The sequence below is a fragment of the Trachymyrmex septentrionalis genome, unplaced genomic scaffold (genome assembly GCF_001594115.1).
Source record: "Trachymyrmex septentrionalis isolate Tsep2-gDNA-1 unplaced genomic scaffold, Tsep1.0 scaffold8, whole genome shotgun sequence".
Classification (NCBI taxonomy): domain Eukaryota; kingdom Metazoa; phylum Arthropoda; class Insecta; order Hymenoptera; family Formicidae; genus Trachymyrmex; species Trachymyrmex septentrionalis.
Genome location: NW_017305987.1, coordinates 1,745,232 through 1,755,741, shown reverse-complemented (window position 1 = coordinate 1,755,741; position 10,510 = coordinate 1,745,232). Strand labels below are relative to the sequence as shown.

General features: G+C 36.0%; 1 protein-coding gene across 6 annotated transcripts in view; it reads left to right on the top strand.

Moving 5' to 3' along the window:
• LOC108754480 (fasciclin-1) overlaps window positions 1-10,510 on the top strand; it is a 377,227-nt gene that overhangs the window by 1,480 nt on the left and 365,237 nt on the right. The window lies entirely within an intron of this gene.

Sequence of the window (10,510 nt, the reverse complement as noted above, 5' to 3'; positions counted from 1 at the left end):
GTCTGAAAATATTTTTGTTGTGTGCCATCAAAATAATTAGAAAGAAAATTCAAACATGATAAGCGCAAAGCTGCAAAAAGTTTTGACATTGTTCCAATTACATTGTTTTATTTTTAATTTTTTTTTATATGTAACTAAATATTTAGATACAATATTAAATTTATGATCTCAAATTATACTCAATTTGAATTATTTTTATTTTTAATCATTTTTAAGTCGCCATTTTTAACTCTGTTTCCAATATATTGTTAATAAAACAATATATGAATTCAAATTTAATAATATTTGAATTAAATTATTTAACTCAAAGATATTATTAAATTTGAGAAAGAGAGAGAGAAAAGGAGAGAGAGACTCAAATTCAATTCATTATTTTCTAACAAATACTTAATATAGATGTTATTTACTTCGAAACCAAGCACAGAATGGATCGATTTTTACTTTGACACACATCAAGTTGTTATTAAAAATAACAAAATATTTAACTCAAGAGACTGTCATTGCTTCATTAATATCTAACAATGTACTTCAACAAAACCGTTCCTCTTCCGTGCATATAAAAATAAATTTACGTAACATTATTAAACACGTAATATAGTTCTTTTTACATGGAAAATTAAATTACTCACATAAAGGCATTATTACGCATTTTTGATTTGCAATATTGAGAGGATCGTTTGCGATAACTAATTATAAGTCTTCTCGATTTTCTCATTTGGCGTTTTTGCTTTTTTTTCACACTGCGTACTATTTCTGTCGCAAATGTTTAATACTAAAAATGCGACGAAAGCAAAAAGTTTTTGCGTGAGTCATTGAATTAAACTAACAATGTGATCGACGTTTAATACAATGGCGTTGATGATTTTTCTAGCGAGATAAAAAGCGTTCATAAATGTTACTGTCAAAATCGTCGGGAATGTCAGGTATGGTGATATATTTTTTCGACATTCTCTCTGCATATATCAAATTTTAATTTTAACGAATTAAATAACGATGCGAATAAAATAAGTCTTTAAAAAGGGATAAAAGTTTAAAAAGATCGAATAAGTTATTTTATTACTGAAATAGCATGGGAAGATGAAATCCATATGTATCTTAATCCGTTTATCGCCATTTTTTTTTGTATTTCTTGCAACTTATATATGTTGTAAATATTTTCAAAATTTTACGCCAACTTCATTATTAGAACTGTCGCTTGCACAATTTTTTAGAGGGCTGTAGAAAAATCGATTATGTTTTCGAGTGACACTCCTGTCATACGTCACGTAGCTCGATTTTTTTTTCCGCATCAGATTCATGGTTCGATATGATCGGTGGACCTGCCCACTCAGCGATACTTGTTCACTTCAACGTCATTTAAACCTTCCATATCTAACATGAACTCAGCGATGATTGCAAATCCAATGTTTTTGTATCAAAGTGACTAAATCTGTTTGTTTCGCCAATTTTCCACGTTTGTCTCTTATTTATATATTTGATTTTATTCATTAATCAATGCAAATTTATTATTCATTAATCAATTCATTAATTATGTCGAGTGTTATTGTAATAATAAATTGAGAAAATTCAGCAACAGTAAATTGAGTAGTAATAAATTAAAAACACGGTCTCCAAGGGATAAATCGCTGACCAAAATTGTGTACATCAATGCCTAGTAATGCCCAAATAAGTAATGCTCAAATTTTATGCCCTAGTAATGCATAACCGCTTATTATAATACACAATTCTCTAAGTAATGTCCAGTAATGCCCCAAATTTGTACACCGTAATGTCCTCAGCGGTTCATCTTGACACGGATGATTTGAGAAAATGAAAGATTCATAATGTTTTCCACTGGGGAAATTAGTGCAATAGTGGCGCGCACTGAATGCAATTGATGTAAATTGATTCACATATTTTTCGCTATTAATAAATAATTTAATCCTTTTAATTCTTTATTATATTTTTCATTGTTAGATGAACTTCGTAATCTTAGAAAGAATCAATTATTTATTAACTGAAAATGTGTAAGCCGATTTACACTTAATTGCATCAGTATTGCACTAGGTTTTCCAGTGGAAAACTATGAGTGCGGATTAATTCACTACATGTCAGTTATTGCAAAGAATATTTCTAAAGCCTCAGTGATCGAGCTGGCTAAGACACTCCGGTAAGTCGAGAGAGGTCCCAGGTTCGAATTCTCGCTGAGGTAATATTTTTCGCAATAAAAGTTTCTTATTTGAAATAAGGGGGGATTATATATACTCGTGATTGTCGAAATGTTTCGGCTCGCGATTATTCATCTCAGATCTCTCAGATTATGCATCTCAGATCGATTGTGTCTTAATGTCCGAACGTTTCGGCGCACAGTTGATTTACATTTGAGATTAATTAAATTCATGAACTTAGAATATTATTAATATTATTCGGAACTTCCAACTTTGACCGATCCTTAAGGCGCTCTCTACTATATAACAGATTAATTTACATACTTTCAGCGTTAACAAATAATTTAACCTTTTTAATTACATACTTTTCATTGTCACAATTAACCACAACATAACTTCAAAAAGATTAATTTATTTATCGACCCTAAAAGTATGTAAATCGATTTACACTCAATTGCATCAGTGTTGAAATTTGTATTTTTAATCGAAAATGCTATCAGAGTGTTGAAAAGACGAAATGTGAAAAAAACATTAAACTCATCTCGATAAGAGAGAACTCATCTCATCTTGGACAATTTCGTACTCTCGCGGACAATCGAAAGTTCGAGAATATACCGAGTGGAGTTTCGTGTTTTCTTCCCGTGCGCTCGAAATTTCGGAGCGATTTGCGTGGGTGGTCGGTGCATGGCATCTCGTCCAGGTGGTAAACCGATCGCCGAGTTCAACGATGTATGCAGTCGTGAGAACTTTTCTGGGTGGGAACGGGAGGGAAGGAGGGGAGGGGGGGGGGAGCAGAAAAGTTCGTAAATCGGGCGTGCGAGGTGTTCGTAACTCGTCTGAATAATGTATGAAACCGGCGGTTATTTACTTCATTAATTTCTTCCACGTGGCCGTAATTAAATTGCGCGAACGGAAAGTTGCGAAACGGCGCCTCTAACTCTCATTAGCCTACATTCCTTTTTTCTACACCTATCCGGAATTCATGGCAATTGCAAAGTCGCGCGTATTGCCGTTCGTCGAACTTCTTTTACGAGCCGATAAACTTTCGCACAACAAGAATGGCAATATCACGGCCTTTTGATCCGGTGCTTTGAATTTCGATTATCGACGTTATAAACACACGTAAAAATTTCATACGCGACTACGTTCCGGGCACTTAATAAATTGCGGATAATAGAGCGAGTAAAAGCGAATTACCGGAGCGAATGTCGGCGTTGCTGCGCTGCGCATTTTTTTACAGTGTCATTAATTAACACGGTAATCCAATACCGTCGCGTAAATTTAGCCGTAAACGTCGTGACAGTGCGGAAAGCCGTTACGATTTAACGATCCGCGCAAAATAAGAAGGGACGCATTGTCCTCGTTACATTGTCTCTCGTAATTCGATTGTAAACGCGAGCTGCGGACAAACAGCCTCCACTGCCGCGGATTTATCACTATGAATCATCGTGATGTGAATCATTAGAATGAACTATTTAGAAACTATTATTTATATAGGGGCTTATTTTTCCTCGTTCCTTATGTAGAATGAAAAGTGTATACGAGGAAACGAGTTATTTTGTGTCGAGACGAAATTAATTTAACGTTAACTCTAATTGGTATTTAGTTCGAAATTTCCTTAACTGGAAGGTCTTGAATTTTAAATTAATATTAACTAATGTTAATAATTCTTCGTTTAAAGTTAACGTATTATAATTAAATGATTTCTTTTTTCATCTGGAAGATCAAAATCCAAGGATTATGACTTAAAATTACGTGAGGTTGTAAAACCTCATTTGTTATAAACGATTTTTCACAACGTAATTGAAGAAAATGTTTGAGTTTACTGGACCCATAGTACTGATTGGAGATTAAAAAAAAATTTTATACGCATTGCTCTCACGATATGCGGCTGTTTCAGCTGAACCAACCTTTTCTTAGAAGGTTATAAAAATATACGTTGTGGAGTTACTTTGCACGTGGTATATCTATCCACATGCTGGCTCTTTCACATTACTTACTTCGCCCCCGCTTAGGCGAGGGAACCATACAATCCGGCGCGACGTCTGCGTCATGAAGTACTCACACACATACACGTGGGACGTACACGCACACGCGTGCATGCACCGTGAATGCGTCATGGCAGAAGCGGCAGCATGGCTTCTCTCTCCGGTCAATGACGTGATTTCAGTTAGACAGAGCTTTGAACTTTTTTATCTACCAGCACAGTCCTAAGCGGTCCCCAGAATTTTTAGTCGTTTTCTGTCTAGTCTCGCAGGCAAATCTTAATCATCTTTTGTCCTCGATTCAGTCTAATCAGCACGTTTTAGTCGATTAAATCACTCGGCGAAGCGTGCAGAAACATTTTCAGTTACTTTAAGTAGGTAAATTGAATCGCCACAGCACGTCAGGTGTGCTTTTCTTTAAAAAACCTTAGAAAAGGAAAATTAAAGACTTGCCTAGAGGCCCAGAAGTAAAGTTCAATATTTTTAAATATACCTCTACCTGTAAGGGTAACTAATATAAATTTTACTGTAACATAATATACCTACTAGTACAAAAAAGATATAACTAAAATAAATTTTTTGTTTTAATATCCTGAGCATACTAGTTGTCATCTCATCTTTAAACAGTTCAAATTATTTATTCACAATACTTAAAGGTTAAAATTGTCCCTGATAAGTATAATATAGTAAATGTAATAGATATTAGCAATATAGTAGGCATTAAATAGAAATGGATCGAGAGCTTCCAGTAAAAAATGACAAGAAAAAGGTAAAATAAGTCAATAAAATTGAGTCTGGGTGGTAATTCACGTCGTAATATCCAAATCTTTCAATGTGTAACAAATTTAATAATTGGGTAAATTGTTAGCAAACAAATAATTTAATCTTTGTATTATTTGTTTGCTACGTAAGTTGTTATTATTCATTATTATTAATTATTAAATTTGTTATACGTTAAGTGATTTGTGCATAAATTACCGCGCAAATTTCCAATACTCCCTTTTTTTTTTAAATATTAAGTTCTCGAAATATTATATTTCTAAGTTAGCAATTTAATACATCAAAAGCATAAAAATTGCATACGATTCCTTAGATTTTACGATTTTTTAAATAATTTACAATAATATTATCGGGTGTTGGACATCTATTCTTATTCTTAAGATCTTAATTCTAAAACATCAACGATCTACAGTTCCTTTTTGATCTGCACTGGATTCAAACTCTGAAGGATTGCGAATTAAGGCTGTAGCACAGATTTTTTGCACGTATGCCAACTTTAGCAAATATCACACACATACGTAGCATACATTATAATTATTAAATGTAGTCAATGTTTAGCGAATGTATGCAAAGTTAGCGTATACATTGGCCATCGCCTTAATGCATAGTGCATAACAAAATCAATCAATCGAAACTCTTCTTTTTCGTGAAATGGGAGGAAAGGAAGAATTCTGATAGCTTTTAACCTGACCTAGGTCGGATCGATGACGTCACATGCTTTACTTTGATTTCTGATTGGCGACGAACTCGTGATACTTTCGGGTCAAACGTGAGGTAACCTGGGTCGGGTACAAACTCACCGCACTCGAAAACGCTATGATTCATCTATGCACTGTCCTCTATGTGTGTTATGCAGAAATCTGTGCTGCGGCCTTTAGCCTCACGAGACGAGTCGGTCGGATCAACATTTTTCATTACGTCAACCACGGTCGACGCGATATGCTGAATCACACGACGGCCGGTGCGTAGGAGGAAATTCCACTCTATTAAAAGATCGTGCGCCGACCACATGGGCCATAATCCACAGGTTAAGAGCTCTTGAGTGTAATACATACCTACGAGCGTGCGATCTGTATTTATATTTACCGCGCCAGCAACACCTGCTGCCGTCGACGTCGTCGCGTTGTTGCACCGCGCCGATATGAATGGAGCTGAACGGGACTTAGCGTGAATATTGCACGAAAAAAAGAGTGAAAGGGGCGAGCAAGGCTGCGGCTTGCTAGGCGGATGAAACCGAGCGTGAGAGCCGGTGGCGCCGAGATACGACGTCACTGCTTCGCCTTTTGCCGGTGAATGACGCGAAGTCTCGTTTAACGAAGACTCACTGAGATTATTATGGGAATCGTTGCCGTAAATGTAGTAGTTGTCAATGGCTTCGATCGGCTCGCATTCCACTCGATCAATTGTACTCGCCGCGTCGCATACAGCGTGTTGTCGACAGTACGTTACTCGTATATTCTACATCCATTCAAAGGAATATTCTCAATGAGGGCTATCAAGTACAAGATTCAGGCTATCAATATACATTACGTAATATCTCTGTCAGGAAATGTACATGTATATATTTTCTGACAACACCGACGAAAGACATGATTGCTCTTATTCTAAAGATATATGTATTTTCAACATAGTCCTTTAGAAATAAGAAATTGATAAAAATAGGTAAAAGCGTAAAAACTTTATGAAAATAATGATATAAAAAGAACTTTCTGAATTAATAAATTAGAATTTAAAAAATTAGATTTTTCAGAACGGAAAGTGGACCGGACTTTTTGTCTGGAATATTTTCAATGGGGGGATATCAAATACAATTCAGGCTATATCAATATACATTACGTCAATTACGTAATATTACTGTCAGGAAATATACAGTGTGTATATTTTCTGACAGTACTGACGAAAGACATGGTTATTCTTCCCAAAAATTTCAAACATAGTAATTTAATTTATAGTCAATAAAAATAATAAAAATAATTGATATAAAAATACGTTATATATATATATATATAGGATTTTCAACAAAATTAAATTACTAATTTAGATTTTTCAAGAACTTTTGCACAGACTTTTTGTGGGATACACAGTATATATTAGTGACTCGAAGATCGCCTGATTTTATATCGCGCTCCTCTATGCATAGCTCTACGAAAAAATTGTTCACAGGGGACATTAGCTCGCTCGCGCAGACTTTCCGATGTCAGTATTGAATGAAAGCTGGCACTCGTCCCGTTGACGACATTACAATAATGCGTTTCTTGCTTCTCTCTCCCTGGCGTGGCGACGGGGCGAACGATTCCGCCCGGCAACTTGTTGCTGCGACAAAAATCGCCCGGACGGTTCTCGCCGGGAGGTTAGTTTTAGTTCCAATCGATTCGACAAACTATTCCCAAACACGGAGATATCGAGGCCCATTTTCGCAGACTTTATTTAGTCGGTCGATCGACCGACCGGCCGACTGTTTTTACGAGCGTAGACATATGATTCGGCGCGTTTGGCGCCGAAGTAAAATTTTACGATTCGCCGATCAATGCAACGTCATAATACTTTATACCCATAATCCAGTACGCTCGCCATCCTCTCGGTTACGCCAATAAACTTTTCGAAAGCGGAAGTCGATCGTATGCTTACAAATGGTTGACAGTAATTCGAGCAAATTGCTGTGGAAAATCGGCGTCCGGCGTCTTCTCTCCGTTAAATCGATAATATAGTGGCAATAATATTGTATATAACGTCAGTTCTGTAGTTTTATTATTAGCATGCTGCAGCTCGTAAATCTGAGGAATAGTCTCTCGTTGATATACGGCAGAATATTTTCAAATCTTTAATTCAATTTAGTCAAAAGTTTGACTAAAATGAAAGGAATCTCCAGTGAGAACTCCCTAATTCGCGACGAGAGAGAATGACGTAGTGAGAATAAGGGTCTGAGCACAAGAATTGTCGTAACACTTATTTAGAGACTTAAGTTGCAGATGTAAGTAACGCACAAGCTCTCTTAGAGACACGGCAATAAGATGTACGTCATACGTGAAAGCTTCTACGTTACTTCTACGTTCTACAATCTAAGTCTACGTAAAGGAACGGGAGAGAGAAATAGCAGGTTGATATTGTCTTATCCTCTGCTACTTAGCTTCCGTGAATCACGTAATCGGACCGCTGCTGCCTCGTTCTGGGAATCATCGGAAATCGGCGCGCCGCGCGAATATGTACCTTCGTCACGGTCGAACGAAGGTTGCAAATAACCGGTTTCATTCTTCCTTCGCCAAGGAGGGAAGATCCGAGAATTAAGAGAGTACCATCGACGACCATTTCCAATTTCAGCGAGCCGATGAACCGATGAACCGATGAACCGATGAACCAAGAAACGGTAGCTAATAGAAACCGGGCAGCGCCCTTCAGAGAGAGTAGATTTGCTCGTGAAAATATTTACGGATAATCTTTGCTCGTCATAGTTGCTTGACAAATACTTGGCCTGGCGAGTTGCTTGCTCACGAAAAGCACCGCATTTGTGGGTGCAGAGATGTATAAGTAATAAGAGCAAGACCTTACTTTTCCATATAATTTGCGTTCGATCCTTTCTTTCAACGAGACGCTTCTCTGAACTTTTATTATGTAATCCTGTTCGTTATTATAGATTCCTGTTCGTTTATATCCCAGGTTTACATTACGTTTGTATTAGCGTTTCACTAATCGTTAATGATCCTGCTTGGAGATAGATAAATTTTCATGAGGTAAAATGATATTTCGCATATTTCATCTTCGATTTTTTAGAGTTTGACAGTTTTATCTTTTTATTTTCATTATATATAAAGCGGAATTTAGCTAAGACACACTGAGAGAAAGAAAATGGTTGCAGTCTATAATTTAACTATAGTTTATATTCACTTTTTGGGACAACAATATACACATTTATAGTTATTTTAATCATGCAAATTTAATCAATTGAGTTAATAATAGTCACGCACATTATTTGAAAATCTTTAGTTTTTTTCTTAACATATTTTTAGTTATTATTACCACATAAATAATAAGTGAATAGAAAAAAAATAATTATATTCATAATAATTGCAATTACATTTACTAAATAAAAATGTTCATTTTATTCACCGTTTATATCTTGATGTTTTACTACATTAATATTTGAAATTGTTATAATTTATAATATAATTTTTTCATGTTTGAGAGAACATGTATGATTGCTATTACTAACATTACAGCGGTAATAACCATAAAAATGGAGCTTCAAACCATAATTGCTTTATCATATAATTATAGTCACAAATACCAAACACTTTTCCCTGCGGTGCGGGATCTTTCTCACGGATATAATCGTATCTAGGTCTCCGCGATCGGATAGGTGGAACGTAGTAATATGTATCGATCTAAGTCTATCGAAGGTCGTGGTGATAGCTCGATTGGGTTTGTGTTTGCGGACACTAGCCACCGATAGCCTGTTGGCCTTAGCAAGCACTGGTATATAGGATCCAATTACGCTTGATGCAAATCTGTATTCGCGACCAGCATGACTTCAGATAACCTCGAAAACAGTTCTGCATGACACACCAATAGAACCGGTAGTTTGCTTTGCTACAATTGCACGTACACGCGCTCGCCGGCAAGCCGGATAAATTATGCACAGGACGGCATTTAAAAATATTACGCAGGAGCGTCGGAAAATTCTGTGAAACGTGGAATATTTACCTTGAATACATTCAGAATTTGTGCTGTCCTTAAAAAAAGAGGAGAAAAAAAAGCAAGAAAGATATATTCTGCTTTGAATTATTTTTTTAGATAAAATATTAAATATGGGTATAACAATGTATTAATTTCTTAATTATTGAATTAATTGTTAATACAATTACAATAATATTTAATATTTGATATTTGATATTTGATGTTTAATAATATTAATAATTTACTATATATATGTATATGTGTTGCGATATGCGATGCGTAAATGATTATATTTTTACATATAAATATTTCCATCACATTCCGAGCAGTCCAGTCGTGTCTCTCTTACATAAAAAAAAAAATCAGATAATAATTGCGCACGGTAGCTACGTGAACGATCAATTCTCATTAACGGGCGAAATTAATCCGCGGTGGTGTATGTCGCATGCGAGAGCAAGACAGCTCCGAGTCGGGCCAACGTAGTAGGCCGCATTGTATCGAATTCAATTACACGACGGTGCAGGTTTCTTGTCGCCTTTCAAGCAGCTAAGCGTGTCCCTAGATAATCGCGAAAACAGCTCGCATGACACGACGATCTATGCCATTCTATGCGGACGATAGATTATTACCAACTATATCCGCAGCGATGTTTCGGCACTGCCGCCCACGCATCATGTCGTTCTCGTGTGATGTATCGCATTCAATTATGCACGATGCAGGTTTCCGTTGCGCACGGATTATGTTGAAAGTGCGATTAGGTCGATAACTTAGCCATTCAGTGTGTTTAGTCAAAATGCGAATGGATCGCTAATTAGAATCATTAATTATGATCAACAATTTTTTTGGTCGTTCGTGCGACTTTTAGATTTATGATATTTAACATTTTCTCTGATTTTTTAAATATTTTTTTCACGGAGCCGGCTTTGC